We start from the raw sequence: 18,472 nt of genomic DNA on the forward strand, positions 1-18,472 counted from the left end.
CAAATAAATAAATAAAATCTTAAAAAAAAATTAAAAAAAAAAAAAAAAGAAAGAGGTGACAGCTTCCTCGCAGCACAGACAGGGGGACACGAGGGTCTCCTCCTCACTAAGCCCACTACCAGGATCAGTTTCTCATCACCAAATGACGCGGCCATTTCTTTACCAACATGTCGTTCAGACCAGCAGGACCTAGAAACACAAATCAGCAGCCGTGATGTCTCCTGACTCCTCTCTAAGGTTCAAATCAGGGTCAGACCCAGAAGCCCCCAGAGAGGGGCCCAGCCCTGAGCAGCCCACAGGCCCCAGGGGGCAGAAGCAAGACAAGGCGAACTGCACCCTGTGCTCGGGTTCCCTCTGGGAGGAGAGCGCCCAGGGCTTGGCCTCCATCCCCACCCACAAGGGGATACATCTGTGACGACCGCACCCCAGTTCACCATGACTCTGCCACCAGAGGTTACAGGCATTCCCAGGGCTGAAGACCGAAGCCATGCAGAACAGCAACAGTGCCCAGGAGCAGGGTAGGAGGGGAGCCTGAGAACTACCAGGCAGAGTACCCAGCATACTGGGGACAAGCAGGAAGAGCAGGAACACAGCCAGACAACAGTAGAAGCACTGGCAGTGTGGGGCCTTACATAGTGCTCAGTCCTCAGTATGCAGTACTAAGTGCTCAGTACTAGGTTCTCGGTATCCAGTACTCAGTACTTGGTACTCAGTGCTCGGTGCTCAGTGCTCGGCACTTGTCACCGGCCAGGGCTGTTCTCAGGACCTTCCATGTGGTAACATGTGTATCCACAAGCAACGCCACTATGAGGTGGGTATGATTATTCCCACTTTTCAGATGAGCAAATGAACATGCTGAGAGATAACCTGTCAGGGCTACACAGCTAATGGGCATCATGGGTGGACTGGAACCCAGCTCTCTCGAGTCCACACAGATGGGTCCTCAGAGGAAGCAGACACAGCCTTGGGGTTGGGAGCAAGCTGCCACAGCCCCTCCCACAGCCTAAGCCCTGGCTATAGGAGCCTAGCAGCGCCATACAACTCCCCCGACTGGGATCCAGCCACCAGCAGGCCCCGCCCCTCCCTCCTCCCCCAAGTCCATCGTGTCTGGGCACTCCCTCCAGCCACCACCCAGGCGCTTCCACAACACTAGTTCCACCCACTAGTTCCACCAGTTCCACCCACTGGGGGCCACCTCCCCCTAGCTTCCCCTTGGGAATATCTGCGGAAGACCCAACACAGCCCCCACGCGATCACACGCACCAGGACGCACACTGACCATCCCCGCATCCCAGCCTCACCCTGTCTGATTCATCCTAGCAGCCCACCACCCGACCTCAGAGAAGCTGTCCCCAGTCCAGGACATGCCTCCCGCTCTCCCCCAAACCAAACCGACCTGAGACCTGCCCTCCCCAACAGGGCAGGTCCCCAAATGCCAGAGAACAAGCTTGTGGTTTCTTGGGTTACGTAGGCTGCTTCCAGCTGACATCTGCTCACATTATTTACCTGCCACTCACGGTGACACAGGCCAGGACTGTGCATGGGACTTGGCCAAGCACAGGGCTTCCCCTTGAGGGAGCGGACCCTTCCACCAAACACCCCACAGCTCAGGGACAAGGATACTGGCAGGCCACCAATGACTCCCCAGCTACACATCCATACCCCTGCCGCTCTGTGAGCTTCTCCCAAGGAACCCAAGGAGCACAGCACACCCCACAGGGACCCTCCAGGGGTCATGGCCCCCACACACTCTGTTCCACAAAATGGCACCACCAGCTCCGTCGACCGGAGCCAGGACCCCTTCTCTATGCCCCTGTTCCTTCTCCCCCAAGAACCCATTTCGTCTCTAGACAGCAAAGCCCTCCCTCATGGTTAATTCTCTCTGCAGCTACAAACCCATTTCCCACACTCTCCTGGCTGTCTACCACCCCACTCAGCCCATCAAACACAGCTGGAAGCGCCTCCCTCTCCAAACTGGCCTCTAGCCCTTCCTGCCTTGAGCAGTCCCACCAGGCCACCGACAGCCCCACACAACCATGTCCACAGACATTTTTCACCCTTCATTCCCTGACTTCTCAGCAAACTCCACACACCACACCTCCTGGGCTTGGCCCCAAGCATGGGGGCCCCAAGCTCTTTCCCCTCTGTCCCAAGCAATCAGACCCCTCAAGGCGGGGGTCTCCCACATGGTGATCCCCCACTCATACTCTCCTGAAGTTCAGGGGCACCTAAAACTCAACAGTCTAAACAAACTCTTCCCCAAAGCTGCCTCTCTCTCGGTGACAGCCTCGTGGCCTCCCCGGACAGAGGGGCAGGGGCCACCACAAGCAGGGGTTCCCAGAGAGACTCCCCAGGTCCTAACCAGGACGTGCAGACATTCACAAAGAGGTGGCCCCAAGAAAATGCTGTCATAAACAAGGACCAGTCGCGTGAACAGAGTCCACAGAACACACAGGACGGCCCCTGGAGCAGATGGCCTGGGATATGGGAACGAGCGCAGAAGCCCTCAGCCACCAGGAGGGTCGACCCAGAGCTGCCAAGGGGAAAAGTGGGAGTGGAGGGGAAGAAAACACGTGGGTAATTCAGGGACAAGTTTCTCTGCTCATCTGCCACTACATCACCCACAGAAGGCAGCCAGAAAGGTCTCCCCAAATTTGTAGGGTAGGTTTGGGTCATACGACTTAAATTGTACATCATACAGAAAACACAACGTTCTCTTCAGAGGACCCTGGAGGTGGCTGAGACCAAAGCCAGGCTTCAGCATTTGGTGGGATGTCTAGTTTGGGCCTAGTTTGATGTTAGAAAAAAGTGGAAAAGGGGGACTGAAGGAAAGAAACTGGAAGAAGGAGCAGAGCAGTCCTGCAGTCAGCAGAGCGAAGGGAACACTCCCCAGCCCCATCCCTGTGGTCAGGTGATAGGCCACTTGCTCAGGCCCCACAGACAGAAACACAGCAGTTTCATTACAAGCCCCAAACCACAGTCATGCTGAGTCTCAGGGCGTGGTCTGCAGCTTCTGCAGGAGCAAGAGGTTACCACAGCCCCAGTAACAGCTCCAGTGATAGGGTGGGCGGAGGATGGATGGTGGATGGATGGATGATGGAAGAAGGATAGATGGGGGATGGATGAGAGATGGATGGATGGATGGATAGATGGATAGATGAATGGATGGATGGATGGGGGTTGGATGGATGGATGGGGATGGATGGGAGATGGATGAATGGTTGAAGGAGAGATGGGGGACAGATGGGAGATGGATGGAGATAGATGGGGGATGGATGGATGAATGGATGGGGGATGGGTGGGGATGAATGGGTGGATGGATGGGGGATAGAGGAGGATGGATGGGTGAGGGATGGACAGATGAGTTGGGGAATGTATGCAATAGATTAACTGAATTCATTAGTGATAGTGTTTGCTCAATAAAACCTGGTTGGTAGTTTGGTCCAAAAATTAACAGACCCTTTCCCCGAGCTACAGAAAAACAAGAACCTTTAAAACAAAGAGCCCACCAAACGCTGAGCAAGGCAAGTGAAAAAAGTCCTATCAGAGTTTTAGAGAGATGAGACAGGTCCGGTATCAAGGGACAGAATCTGCTCGAGAAGCCATGAAAACAGCAGAGCCGGGCCTGGGAGGCTCTGCGGCTCCCTGCCTGCATGCTGGGGCACAAGCATGAGAGCAGTGAGAAGGCAGCAGACAGGTGAAGCTGGGGGTGGGGGGCTCCCAGCAGGATTCCAGTGGCCATGCCCCCAGTGCCCCCCAGCCTGCCCATGCTCCCCTCCCCCAAAGGGTGGCTGGCACCTCCAAGACTTGCGGGGAGTGAAGCGATGTCGATGTCGTTAATCCCCATCCCCAAGACCTCAAGCTTCCTGCAGCTCCAAAAGGTCAGCGGCGGCCATACAAAGCAGTGTGTCCAACCTCAGTCCATCAGCATCAAGGTCACTGGAGAACAAGGGTGGCGCAGAAGGGAGGCAGTTGCTCTACCTCTGAGTCTGTCGCATAGTGACTACCGTCGGAATGAACTGGATACCCCAGACATGGGAACCGTCCCCCACGTGTACCATTTGTTTGACTCCCCGGGTTGTGTTTCTTTTTATTCACCCACGATGCAAGCTCTAGGCTGGTGTGGGGCTGAGCACAGACCGCACTCACCCGAACCAGCCGGCCAGACAGGTGCACGGTGGCTGATGCTCCCAGAACAACCCTCTGGGATCTGTGGTGCTGTCCTGAGCACAGAGAATCCAGTCAACACCAGCAATGTGTAAACAACCCCCCAGACATCCTGCAGGGGCGGGCTGAAGCCCCAAACAGACCAGAAAAGGAAAATGTCCCGTGCTGTCCAAGAAAGGCTTACTGGGCTTTGAGACCAGAGAAGGAAATTCTTTTAAAAAGCTGGACAGGCAGCACCTGCGGCACCTGCACTCTTCCCCCAAATACCAGCGGCACTGTAACACCTCTGCTAACACAAGAGAGTGAGCTGAGGTCTGTCCGCATGCATTAAATACCCAGGAGCACTTCCTCCGCACAGGCGCTGTTCTAGGAAGAGGGAACAACAGAGACAACAGGGCCCACCCAGGGGAGCTTGTGCTGGGGGATCTCATCCTGGAGGAACCCATCCTGGGAATCCTGTCCCACGGACGAGCCTCTCCTAGGGGAGCCTGCCTTCTGGCCGCCCAGTAGCAGCTAAAACAGAGTGCAGCAGACTGTTTCAGTCAGGGCTCTTGTACTGTGGAACCAGACATTAGAGGACCAGCCAAGCCATTCCTGTGACCTTGGTCACATGATGACCTTGATCATGTGTATGGTTAAGACCCAGACTCCGCCCCTGGCTGAGATTTTGTCCAGAGAAATCACACATGAGAAGAGGGGCCCGCCCAGGCTTTCGCTTCCATCCTTGCCAGCACTCCCCCCACCCACCTGGGGAGCCACAAGACCCAGGGGGCCACAGAGGACCCCTCGTGTTTCCCCAAGGGCAAGAATGTGCTGGCTCTCACCCCTTGTCACCAGCACCAAGCTCACAGCACCCTCCCCTTGGGAACGCCCATTCTCAGACCACCCACCATCCCCAGGGCCCATCACAGGCCCAGGTCCCTCTGCTCACTCCCCTCCCTGACCCACGCGAGAGGCGTGGCTATGTGGGTGGTCTCCATGCCCACATCTCCGGGCCCCCTGGAGCATAAGAAGGTGTTCAGTAAGCACCTGCTGAACCATTAAATGTGGCTGACACAGTCTTCCCTTTCTCTAAGTGTTGGAATTTAATGTTTTGTTCGTAGCATCCAAAATTTCGAAAAAGAACAAACATGACTTTTGTAATTAGAAAAAAAATAAAAGTTAACTGAAGTGTGTGACACATTTTACGTGTAATTCTTTGTCATACACAAACAATGGTGGACTTCTCTCTGCAGACCCACATCCACCCCGCCCCACTGCTGGCTTGGCGGGGACGCAATCTCGGAGACCCAGTGCCCTAAGGTGTGTCCTCTGCCGCCATGGGGTCTGCCCCCTACCCCGCTGGTTCCTGTGCAGGAGACCGTGCCGTAAGTGTAATGGGGCTGGCGAGGGCGCAGTGCGTCCTCATGGCCACAGAGCAAGTCTCATGGTGGGCCAGGGGTGAGCAGAAGCCATCGCCCCCCACCCTCTCCCCGTTCACCCCCCCCCCATCAATCAGCAAGAGTATAAGCAACACCAGCTCAGAAAAGAGTAAAGGGATGAAAGGAAGCAAAGAGCAGGTTTCACACAGGGGGCGTTGCGGCGGCTCAGACGGTGAAGCATCTAACTCTTGTTCTCAGCTCAGGTCATGATCTCAGGATCATGAGTTCAAGCCCTGCACTGGGTTCCACACTGGACGTGGAGCCTACTAAAAAGAAAAGGAAAGGAAAGGAAGAAAGAAAGCTGACAGAAACCCACTCTGGCACATGTCTTGGTTCCCTAAGGTGAAGCTAGGACCCAGCACCATTCCCTGTTCCCAGAACCCAATGCCCTTCTACCCGAACCCCTGAACCCAGCTCCTCCAGCAAGAGCTGTCAGCCTCACTGCCCAGGTCAGCAGGCAAGTGACCCAGCCTCCCACCCAGTTAAGTCCCAACACCAAGGGAAGCAGGGCAGTGGGCAGCTGGAGTGCGAGCAGGCAGCAGGAACAGTCACTGTCCCCTGCTCAGTTCACCTGCCCTCCCGGGGGCATGATACAGACCCAAAGGGGTGGTCCTGAGGCTCAAGTGCCAGAGCAGAGGGTCACCTGCTTACACTGAAGGAAGGAAATAGCCACCAAAAGAGAGCTCTCAGCAAGGCGGGCACCCGACGGTGAGCACATGACATCATGTGTTTGCAATGCAGGACAGAGCCCGTGGATGGAAAACCAGCCATATGACAGGAAGCAAAATAGCACAGGAGAAGGGCACGGACATCGAAACGAGGACTCCATTCGGGGTCACATCCCCTGCCCCTGCTGCACCCCTCTGGCACAGCTAGGCACCTCTCCCTGGGGGCACTCGCCAGCACCTCCCCTTCCCCCTCTCCACGCCTCCTCGGAACTCCCATCCCCACTGTCCACATAGGCCCTGATATCCCCAAATGCCACCTTCTTGCCTTGCCTTCTACCTCAGTGCGAGCCAAGTGACAGTGAGTGTGAGGTCAGGGAAAGCTGCCGGGTGAGGGATGGGACTGGAGTGACAGACAGGGCTTCTGAGAGATGAAGGGTGAACCTCACAGACCCTCGCCTTGAGCAACAGGGCCTCCAGAAGGCTGCTTATGGCCACCACCCTTGACCCTTCAGGAGCCCAAGACAGAGGAAAGCTCATCTCAACGTCGTCCAAGGGAGTGAACACCAGTGAGATTCAAAGGCCCATGGATGGTCCAGAAAATTCTATTAGCCAGGGTGTCGGCAGCTGGGACTAAAAGTGTCAGAAGCGGCACATAATGGAAAGTGGACCCTAGATCCCAAACTATCAACTGGCAGGAAGCAGGTGAAGACCCACATCCCCTAAAAGTATGAGCTGTCTCCCAGGACAAGGGATGGTAACTCGGGACGGGGCTCAGGAGCCCAGAAGTCAGTGTGAGAGCTGCTGTCCCCAGACCCTGGCACCTGACTAAGGCATTTTCAACACCCGCCAAGCCCTATGCACCCCCCTCCCCTCGTCCTGAGCAGGAGTGGCCACAGTGGCTAGCCTCAGTCTGTGCCAACAGTGCGCCCTGGTGTGGGGGAGGGTCTGGGAGCCGGCCTCTAGAGTCCAGGATGCGAGGAAGTGCACTCCACGGCTGCATCAAGGAACCACGTGTGGGAGGTTCATGCATGCCCAGTGCTGACACCATGGGACTTCTGCACCGAGCTGACGCAGTGGGGGGAGGCTCTCGGGGGGAGTGTTGTGCACTGGGAGGGCCATGATGCACTGGGGCCAGGGGCTGGACAGTGCTAGAGCAGACTGACCCGTATTTATACTTACTCTGTTACTCAGTGATGCCCTCCTAGTGTCCCATCCTTGGCAGCCCCCTACCCGCGGGGCCTGGGCTGGACCTAGTGCCTTACTTCTAATAACCAGGGCAGAAGCAATGAGAAGCCACTTCCAAGATGATTACAGAGACCAGCTTTTGTCCTTGCCATCTCCCTCCCTCACTGCAAGGGAAGTCAGCGGCCAGCGGCCTAATGGCAACAATGTCTCTAGCCAACAGCAAGTCAGGAGGCCTGCCAGCAGCCACGTAAGGTCTTCGGAGGCTACGGCCAGCATGTGAGCGAGCCTGGAAGCAGACCTACCCTCCTTAGCCTGGCTGCTATAAACACAGACAAAACGGCGCTAAATTTATTTCTAGGCAGCAATGCGAGATTAACTTTCTCACAGGTTCCCCTCAACTAATCTGTGATGAGGCAATTCAGGAAATCCGTCTGCACACACCTGAGATAAACAGACTATGGAACGGAGCAAACCAGCCAAGGAGAGTGACCGCACTGGGTGACTATGTAAGCACTGTGACCTCATAGCTAACCATGATCTACCCAACGGAGAACACGAGGCCCAGGCACGCTGCCCATGGTCACGGTCATGACTGAATGCAGACTCAGCCGACTGATCCCAGTCTGGGCTCATCAGCACGAGAGGAGCTGACCTCACGTGAGGTTCTCCTCCTACCAAAATTATTTACCTGGTTCTTGGAGAGTCTAGCTCAATCCCCAGGTAGCTTCATCTCCCAAATTCGCCACTAATCTAAGCTGAGGAAGCAGGTCAGTAGCCAATGAAATCATTTGCATGCATGGTTGTCGGAATAATTTACAAGGCTGAACAGAAGAGCACAATATATACAATGTCCCAGCATTTTGTGATTACACAGAGGTTTTGCGTCCGGCTTTTTTTAATGCCAATTCTTGAGGTTTAACACTTCTGAGTCCAAAGAAACTAAGAGATCAAGCCGCGAGGGGCGCACATCGGGCTCAGTACTAACGGTGTGCATCCCTGTCTGCCCTGCTGGCTGGGCTCTAGGCTCTGGGCTCCAGGCTGAGCCAGGAAGAGCCAGCCCCTCGCTGAGCAGCTGCGATCAGCAGGGGAGCCAAGTACGCACTCCAATAGTAAAGTGGCTCCTGGAACCAGGAATGACAGCAATGAGAAGCAATGAGGAAAGAGGAGAAAGAAAGAAGTAAAAGAGAGAAGGGACTCAAGACTGGCAAACCCATCAGAAAAACGGATGTACAATGACTACCCCCAGTCTAATGTGAAAAGGAAATGAAATTCTGAAAATTCTACTACGCAGTTGAAGAAATAGTCATGCTCATGTCATCCTTAGCACAAAGAAAGCTTGAAACACGAGCCCTACGCTTACCCAGCTTCCTCCTTCAGAACAGGACACCTGTGCATTTTCATAGCCCTGAGCCCACAGCCCCTCAGCCTCTTCCTGGCCTCCCCTTGGTTTCCCCGCCTCCCCAGCCCCAGTCACAGCTCAGCAGCAGAGGGAAACCTGTGGCGCCAGCAAGTGGCCAAGCGAGTGCCCAAGGCCCTCCAGAAACAAGGGCCTATGGGAACAGGACAGCACCCAGCAGCATGGGTCCGTCTCTCCTGCTCCTGGAGTCCCCCTACAGACTGCCCAGCTCCAACACCCCTCTCCCCCAGCGTTTGCCCCTTCTCTGGCACAGGAAGGACAAGGTCTAGAACTGGCACAAAGACTATCATTTAAATTACAAAGGCCCGTTTTACAGGTTCAAAAAATATTCACGCATCTTTCTGAGTGATTCGAATCATCTGGGATGTGAAGTTGACATGGAACCACATGTGCAGGCTAACCAATTAAGAGAAGCAAATGTTTGCTCTCTCATCTCAAAGAAATACATAAAAATCCCAAGACCTCCGACGATTAAGAAATCTCATTCTCGAATATCAGCGGGGCTCACATGACGCACAGAGGCTGGGACAAAGCACCTGCAGCCTCGGGAGACACAAAGACATGCCTGCTGTGACCCGGCATCCACACCTACAACCTGCATCCCCCATGCACACGCAGGGCCCCGGCCACCGGCCTGACCCACGGGCTCCCTTCTATCATTTTGCGTTATTCTCCACGGGCTGGGCTGAACAAGGATACCTGACTGCCAAGGCCAGCCCCAACCTCCGCATCCCCCCCCCCCCCCAGGCAGGCCTGGCCTCACCGCCCCATGACTTCCCACGGCTCCTGCATCTGTGTGGTCACTCATTCCCTTGACGGCTGTGGAGTGGCTTCAACAGCAGCTCCCGGGAGACAGATGAACAGTGACCGGCAATGGCCCCCAGGGGAAAGCACAGCTCATCAAACCAACGCCACCGCCCACAGAAGGTCAGGGGGACACACGGGAGGGCACACAGCCTTGACTCCTTTCGAGAAATCACTCTTCCCCCAATGTGCCCTCTCCCTATCCCTTCACTGCTTCTCGGCTCAGCTTGAAGCCCACGAACTCCTCCAATCCCCACCAATCCCCCTGACCATCCTGCAGACCAGGGGACCCCACACTCTGGCCATGTCTGCCGTCTGCTGTCAGCTCAGGCTCAACACCACACCTTCCACAAGGAGCTCAGACAAGGGCCTGAAGACGCAGCTCACTGCCACCCAGCCCCCACAGCCAGGATCAACCCCCTCCAGCCCCCAGCTTGCGGCTTCTTCTGCAGCTGATGGAACTGCACTGCTCTTTCTGATTCCAGAAACAAATTCTAGCACGAGTCTTGGTATACTGGAGGCAAAGCCGTCTCCATTCTCCCCCCCATTATTTGAATTTCCCTTCTTAGCTTTGCTTGGTATTTCTGTCTGTGGCAGTTCAACGAGCTGGTGGGTGTAGCAAATAAACAGGACACCTGGTTACATTTTGAATTTCAGATAAAAGATGGGTAAGTGTGAGTCTAGGCATGTCCCGAATACTGTGCAGTACATTATGTCTAATAAATCTAACTGAAGGGACAGAGAAAGCCACAGTGCCCACGGCCCCTGACTCAGTATCCCTCAGCTCCTCCTCGCTGGGGCCTGGCTGGATCCCATTACCCTCACCGCCCCCAATGTCCCCCCAGCCTCCCTCGGCGATGTGGACAGGGACAGCCCCAGGACAAGAGGGGACAGGCCAAGCCCTGCCTGACCCCCCACGCCTCCCTGCCTCCCCCCAACTCTCGGACACCTAGAAAAACAGAACAAAGGACCTTACTGCAGGCCTTGCATGGGGCATTCTTCCACCCACGGACAAATCTGGTCATTCCCTACAGGGTTCAAGGGGAGCAGGCAGAGAACGTTGTACTGTCCTTGTCTGCTTCTTCCATTAGGGCTGCAGGAAATCTTTCTGCTCTCTGCGTCCTTCTCCGTTACTCCCAGGGAGATAAGGGAGTCTGCAGACACACCAAGTCACCAGCCCACTTCAGCGGGGAATGTGAGAGGGACAAGCCATGTCAGTCCTGCCCCTGGGGAGGCCGAGGGCAGCCCCCGCATGGAAGCCACGGGAGGGGCGAGGGCCAGAGGCAGTCACATGGGCAGGAGGCCCTAACCCCCGGTGACCCCACATGGCTCCTCACCTCACGGTTGCCCCAAGGACATGAGGCCCTAATCTGTAGAACCCAATGGGAACTCCTTGGAAACAGGTCTTTGCAGATAGGCTTAAAGGAAGGCTTCTGTGACACAAGATGATCCTGATGTCTGAGTGGGCCCCAGACGCCACCCCAAGCATCCCTAGGAGAGGAAGGCAGAGAGAAGATCCAGCGCAAGTAGGGGACGGGTCCCCAGAACCTGGAGGCAGGGACAGGGCGGGGCGGCCACATCCCGGCTGCCAGTAGCCTCAGAAGCTGGAAGAGGCAGGACAGACCCTTCCCAAGAGTCTCGGAGAGAGCCCAGCCCTGCCCACACCAGGACTTGGCCTCCTGGCTTTCAGAACCGCAAGAGAATAAATTCCTGCTACTTTAAGTGCCCCCTGTCTGTGGTGCTTTGTGATAAGAGCCACAGGAAACTAACAAGGGGGTGGGGCAGGGACCCCATCTCCTCCAGGGACCCAACCGCCCCATAAATGCTTAACCCCACAGACCTGGGCTTCTGGCTGGACTCCAGGCAGCTAGAGGCCCGGGGCTCTGGTGAGCAGGGTGGTCTGGGCACCTCACCCTGCCCCAGTACTTCCTGGGGAAAACATTTCCTGGGCTCAGCTCCTCTGGACTACACTTAAGAGGAGTCACGGAGTGCATAGCCTGCCTAAGGGTAGGAGCCTGATGAAGCTGCGCTCTGTAGGGACATCTAGGGGGCTCAGTCAGTGACACATCTGCCTTTGGCTCGGGTGACAATCCTGGGGTCCTGAGATTGAGCCCCACCTCAGGCTCCCTGCTCCATGGAGTCTGCGTCTCCCTCTCTCTCTGTTCCTCCCTGCTGCTGTTCTCTCGCTCCCTCTCTCTCTCAAATAGATAAATTTAAAATCTTTTAAAAAAAAAAAGTATTCCAAATATTATTTATGGCCCACCTCCAAACTGCTTTGGAAAAATGTGTTTGTTATTAGTTAATTATAAAGTCTTCTACGTGAAGGCTAGTTAAAAACTAAAAACTGTAAATGAACAAAACATTCACATCACAAGCGGAACCTCTCAGACTGGATCAATGAGCAGGACTCAAGCATATGCTTTATAAGACGCTGACTCTGAACATCGTAAGAACACACACAGGCCGAGCGTAAAGGACCGAAGAGCCAGGCCACGGAAACTGTAAATGGGAGAGAGCTGTAAGCATGCTCAGTATGGGACTTCAAAGGCACCTGGGGGCTCAGTCGGTTAAGCATCTGACTCTCGATTTCAGCTCAGGTCACAATGTCAGTGTGCTGAGAATGGGCTCGTGCTGAGCATGGAGACTGCTTGAGATTCTCTCTCCCCATTGGCGCCAACCCTCTTCTCTAAAAAAACAAACATCAGACTTCAAGACCAAAGCCCTATTCATCAGCAGCATCACCATCACCAATGTGCGAACTTAATAAGAGAGATTTGAACACGTGAATCAAACCAGAAAGAAGTAAAGGTAGAAAGAGACAAATCCAAGCTGTTGGAGATTTGAGAAAACTTTTCTCAGGAAATGTTTGAACAACCCAAATTCCTACCACCCAAACAACAGAAATAATACGGGAGATGTGAATGCTATATGGTGTTTCTTCTAGGTGCCAGGCATAATTTCAGATGTTTGAAATTAGCCATGTATAATATTGAGGGAAGAAAACCTGGTCTCATGGAGGATATAGTCTCATGAAAAATAGAGGGAGGAAAATAAGAAAACAGAATAACAATTCAAAGTTGTTTGTTATCTTCTAAAAAATAAGATCTTGCATCTCTAAATGAAGAACAAGATTATATTTTTTAAAAAAGAAAAGGGAATTGTGGGGCACCTGGGTGATGCAGTCAGTTAAGCGTCCAAGTCTTGGTTCGGACTCAGGTAATGAGTGATCTCAGTGCCATGCGATCAATCCCCACGTCAGGCTCCCTGCTCAGCGCAGAGTCTGCTTAAGACTCTCTCTCCCTCTCCCTCTGCCTCCTCTTCCCACACACGTTCTCTCAAATAAATAAATCTTTTTCAAAAAGGAAAATCAAAAAAGAATGCTCGAAAACTGAAAAGAATAACAGAAATGAAACAACTAAAGAGCTGGAAGACATGCACAGGCATCTCCCAAGAGTCAAGCAAACATCTATCTGAGACCAACAAGACTCAGGGATCAGTAGTTCAGCCAGGAGATCCAAACTCCAAATAAAGGGAGTTCCAGAAAGAGAACACAAGACAGAAAGCAAGGAATTCTCTCAGGAGTAACAGGGTCCCAGCATGTCCCTGGCACAGCGATGACAGCAAGCACTGTCACAGGCTACTTCAGAGCACAGGGTCACGAGGGACATGCCTACGAGCTCCCTGGGGCCACACCACGGACAGAGAATGGCACTCAGAATGGCATCCATGCTAGAAACCGAAGGCAGTGAAGCAACAGCTTCAAGATCCTGAGAAAATACTTTTCAGTATTTCAATATTCTATACCCAGCTAAACTAAAAGTAACTGAGGAGCAAAGATATTTTCAAAATAAAGACAAAAGGAATATCTACACTGAGGTGCCTGGGTGGCTCAGTCAGTGAAGCATCTGACTCTTGGTTTCGGCTCAAGCCACAGTCTACAGGGTCACGGGCTTGAGCCCTGTGTCGGACTCCATGCTCTGCTGGGAGCCTGCTTGAGATTCTCTCTCCTTCTGCCCTGCCCCCTTCAATAAATAACGTCTTTTTTAAAAAAGCAGTATCTACATGATAGTCACCCAGAGACTGTCCTTCACCAAAACAAGCATCGAGCGCAGGCAGAGGAGAGAGGAGTCCAGAGTGCAGGGACCAATACAGAGGGAGAGCAGTCCCGGGAACTTTGTGCAGCAGCCGGCCATGGGCCCCCCAGGACAGGAACAGACTGGGGCAGGATGCAGGACTCCGGGAGAAGAACAAGAAGCATGGCCACAATAGGGGTGTGGAGGGACGCGTGCTGGGTGTAAGGCAAGAGTCCTTTCATAGGTGGGTGACAGGGCTGGGCAGGACAGCGGCAGTGTTGGGTGTCCGTGTGTCGGACTGGGGGGGAATGTGCTGTGTGGGCGTGTCCATCTATAAATGACTGTGTAAACAAGAAAAAAGATGGGAAAGGATATACATTGGGGATCACCACAACTGCATGGTTGGGGACAGCAAAGCCACTGGACGGGAGATGGAACGAGAGCAGAAAGGACAAACTACACGTTTTCTTTGGGAAGGTTTAGACTCAAGAGCTCTGCCTGGAGCACAAGTCCGAATCAACCTGGCGAACCTGAGAACTTGGGCTGGATGTGGGGACATGGGAACAATCATGGGAAAACTCGTGTCTACGATAAAATCACGTGTGCACGCGTATAGGGTGCACTTCTCAAGAGAAACTAGTTTTTATCAGATGGGGAAGGGAGTAGGGGACCATCACCTCCCAAAAGGTAAAAGCAAGTTCTCTAGCAGCCTTGAACCCTGAGCAGGGTTTATCTTCTTTCCCAGGCCACCGAGAAAGGTACGGGAGATGGCGCTCCTCAGCAAGGAGGGGGAAGACCCAGTCCTCGCAGAACTGGAGTCAGGAGCATGGTGGGAGGCTAGAATGGTCCCCTAAGACTCAGGTCCTAGCTCCCCAGACCATGAATGTCACCTGAGAGGACCCAGGGACTTGGAGTTGTGATTACATTCCGGGTCCTGTGATGGGAGAGGACCCCAGGTCTAAGCGCCATCATGGGGGTCCTTGTGGGAAGGAGGCAGAGGGAGGGAGCTGGGAGACGGGGGCAGGGAAACAAGGACAGAGGACAGCCTCCAGGAAGCTGAATGGGTTCTCCCTGGCCCAAGCGCCACCTTGGTCTCAGCCCCGGGACACCCATGTTGGACTTCTGGCCTCCAGCAGCTTCCATCACTAACTGTGTGGTCGCTTGTCACAGCAGCCATGGGAAACTCAAGTGCCAATTAGAAAGTAAAACATTTCTGGGCATCCCACCCAAGTCAAGAAAAGCATGAGCTGTGACATGTACAAGGCAGGTCTGTCTACACTCCACTCCCTTCTGCACCCACCCGCCCCCAGCATGCGAACCACCCCCCTCCACCGGCACTGCTTTTCCTGCATCCTGACTGTTCAGCTTGGCCTGCTTTGGGCACAGACAGACAACTGAAGATGGTCACCAGAAAGCCAGCTCAAGGTCACCTTCGTCCGAGCAGCACTTCTGTCCCTTGTGTCCCGTAGCCTCTCCCACAGCTCCTCCATTCCTCCTTTGCCTGGCCACTGGCCCCCACCCTTATTCTGGCAAAAGGGGAGAAGGAGGCCTGCCCTTGACCCCAGGGCCACCAGCCCACAGACGCCTTCCTCTCTGCCACGCAGGCCAGCTCGGTGCCTCCCTTCTCACCCTGACCCGCCCCATAACACTGCCACTACGGTCACTCCCCACATCCAGCCCAAGTCCGTGGGCTTCCCTCCAGTCACCGTGGCCTCCTCTGCCCCGTCCATCCCAGTGGTCCCAGACCTCATCACCAGTCAGCTAGTGCTCTTGCTATGGGCGCCCAGGCAATAGGCAGCCTGCCTGAGAAGTGTCCCTCCAGCCCGGGTCCTGAGCCAGGCCCTTGTGCCACCGTTTCTGGTCCTCAAACCCACTGGGTGAGGTGGCATTTTCATGAAACTGCACACGGTGACAATTATGTCTCTAAAGTGAAACTGTGACCACATTCTCTTACTCTTCGCCTTCCACCCACAGCATGTTCCAGACTCCAGGACCACTCCCCGTGCCTCACCCCAGCCTGGGGTGGGGGTGCTACCCCCCCACTGCGCCCCTCCTCTCTGGAGCACACACTCCTGCGGGACCCCCCGCCTCACACTGGCCCCCATTGCGACTACAGATCACTGACACTGCCTGCTCCCAGGGTCTCAGACACACCCCTGAGAATCCTGAGGGGCCCGCGGGTGGGCACCATTCCCACGCCCATCCACCATGAGCAACAGAGCAGATAGCCACCTGCCCAAGGGCTTATCCCAGGAGCTTGGCCAGGCAGGGCACACAGGGGACCTCTGTCTATACCCCATGACTCCAGGGCTGCTCGCTACCTACACCCCACAATTCTGGGCCACTCTGTCTATACCCTACAATTCTGGGGCTCTGCCTACACTCCATGACTCTGGGCCACTCTGTCTAATCACAACTCTGGCGCTGCTGTCTATACACCACAATTCTGGGCCACTCTGTCTACACTCCACAACTCTGGCACTGCTGCCTACACCCTACAACTCTGGGTCGCTCTGTCTATACTCCACAACTCTGGGTGGCTCTCTCTACCCCCAACTCTGCGGCTCTGTCCACACCCCACAACTTGGGAGTCGCTCTGCCCACGCCCCACAGCTCCGAGCCGCTCTGGATACACCTCACAACTCTGGGGCTCTGTTTTATTAGGCCCCACAGCTCCCAGCCGCTCTGTCTATACCCCACAACTCTGGGGCTCTGTCTACACCCCACAGCTCTGAGCCGCTCTGTCTACGCCAGGACCCCCCCAGCTGGCAGCACAGCCGGGCCAGGGGAACCCGCAGGGCGGCGGCCCCGACGCTGCTTCAGTTAACCGCCGGAGTCGGGATCTCCGGAGGCAGCTCTGCCCAAACAATGCGGCCGCCGGCCGGGGCGGCCAGGAAACTCAAGACCCCGCGCAGACTCGGGCCCCGCGGCGCCCCGGCTCCAGCCCAGGACGGGACGAACGCGGCGGGGACAGAGGCCCGAACCGCCGGCCCGTCTGCCGCCGCCCCGCGCCCCCCGGCCCGGGCCCTCGGGTCCAGCCAAGGAGCGACGGGCCCCTCGGCGACCCCACAACCCAGGATCCGGGCGGGGTCCGCGCGCGCCGAGCCCACGACGAGTCCCGGCGGAGGCCCGGGAACAAAAGGAGAGCGGCCGGCGGCCCGGCCGCCCGGGGGCGCGGGGGTTGAGGGGCCCAAACAAGCCGGACGCCGGCCGGACGCCCCCGGGCCCCCACCGCCGCGCTGGGCGGGGGCGGGGCTGGCGGCCGGGCAGCGGAGGGCGAGAGCGCGCGCCCAGAGAAGAAAGAAACGGAGGCGGGGCGGCCCTGCGCCCGGCCCGCAACCTACCGGCCGCTCGCTCCGCGGGCGCGATCCGCTCCGCCCGCGCGCAACGGTCGCTCAGCCGCCACCGCCCGCCCGGGGGGCGGGGCCCGGGGCCCGGGGGCGGGGCCGACAGGGAGGGGCCTCCTGAGGGCGGGACCTGCGGGGTGGAGAGAAGGCGTGATCTCTAGAAGCGTGGGCGGGTCTCGGGAATAGAGCCGGAGTCCTCGGTTTGTGGGGCGGAGCCGCCAGGGGTGGGGCGGGCCTACGGGGGCATCGCCTACAGGGGCGAGAAAGTGGGCGCACAGAAGGGCTTCCAAGGGAAGAGAGAGGAGAGAATGAGGGGCGAGGCCTCGGCTAGGGGCGGGGCCAGGGAGGCGGACCTGGAGGGGAGGGGAGGGGCGAGGAGGGGCGGGGGGCGGGGCCCAGCCCCGCCTTCCATACCCTGGACGGGACTTCCGCTGACGGAGCTGAGGTGGTGGCTAGTCCTCGCGGTGGAATCTTTGCAGATCCCCGGCTCGGGTCCTCTCCTTTCTCCCGGCCCCGGTCCCCTCACACCGGTGCCTGTGTCCCCTTCCGTCCCCTCGGGCCCTCCTGCGCTCCCGCTTCGAGTCCCTCTCGGCACCCCCTCACACCCAGGTCCCCCGCAGACCCGGTCCCTTCCTGCTCCCCCGCCCCGTGTCCCCTCCCGTCTCCCGGCCCCGGGTCTCACAGAAGCTGAGTGGGCACTTTCGTCGCGCCCCTGCCCTGGCCGCCCAGCATCCTCGGAAGACCTTGATATACATCTAGACCGTAATCCACCGAAATCCTTTTATTTTTAAGGGAGAGCAGATGAGAAGTATGGTGTCCCCTAGTCCCTAGCCCCTAGCCCCTAGTCCTCCCAACAGGTGTGACAGCCAGGCAGTTTCTCCCTGCTGTCCTGGAGGTCCCCTCCCCTCCTGTGGGGGACCCACGGAGACCCTCCGGGGTTAGCTCTCCCCCTGCCTCCTCAACAATCACTGTATCTTTCTTTGGAAATTACTTTACCTGGAGTCACAGCGACCAGCTAGAAGAGTTTGGGGAAACTCCCCTGAGCATTTGCTATACTATCTAAGCCTAGAAATAAATCAAGTCCAAGACTCCTGACCTTCCATGACACAGCCAGCTCCCAAAAGTGGCTGGAGCCCCTTGGGCTTTAACTCACCATGACAGATACACCAGCATCACGTGGCCAGCTACCCCCACCTGAATGGAAAAAAACAAAGAATGAAGTTAGGTTTCCTATTCCTTCCAGTGCTCCGGGAGGATAGCAAGGGTGATCCTTCCCCTGGGGCGTGTGCATCTTCCCCTCAATGCAGATGAAACACCTGGAGAGCGGACTACACTGTGAGCCTCACACAGGTGATGCTGGGAGCCATCAGCGGGGCGGGGAGGGGGGGTG

At 56.2% G+C, this 18,472-nt stretch overlaps 1 protein-coding gene across 3 annotated transcripts in view; it reads right to left on the reverse strand.

The window, feature by feature from the left end:
* The window catches only part of RGS12 (regulator of G protein signaling 12), a 106,254-nt gene extending 87,995 nt beyond the window's left edge, over positions 1-18,259 (reverse strand). Inside the window, exon 1 of one of the 3 annotated variants that reach the window (XM_044267880.1) lies at positions 18,236-18,252. The gene's annotated coding sequence lies outside the window, so the exon portion shown is untranslated. Of the gene's footprint in view, positions 1-17,079; positions 17,112-18,235 lie in introns of those variants that run through there. The other 2 variants (XM_044267881.1, XM_044267882.1) reach the window with 2 other exon arrangements.
* Between the last annotated feature and the right edge of the window lie 213 nt (positions 18,260-18,472).

This window comes from Neovison vison, chromosome 11 (genome assembly GCF_020171115.1).
Source record: "Neovison vison isolate M4711 chromosome 11, ASM_NN_V1, whole genome shotgun sequence".
Classification (NCBI taxonomy): Eukaryota; Metazoa; Chordata; class Mammalia; order Carnivora; family Mustelidae; genus Neogale; species Neogale vison.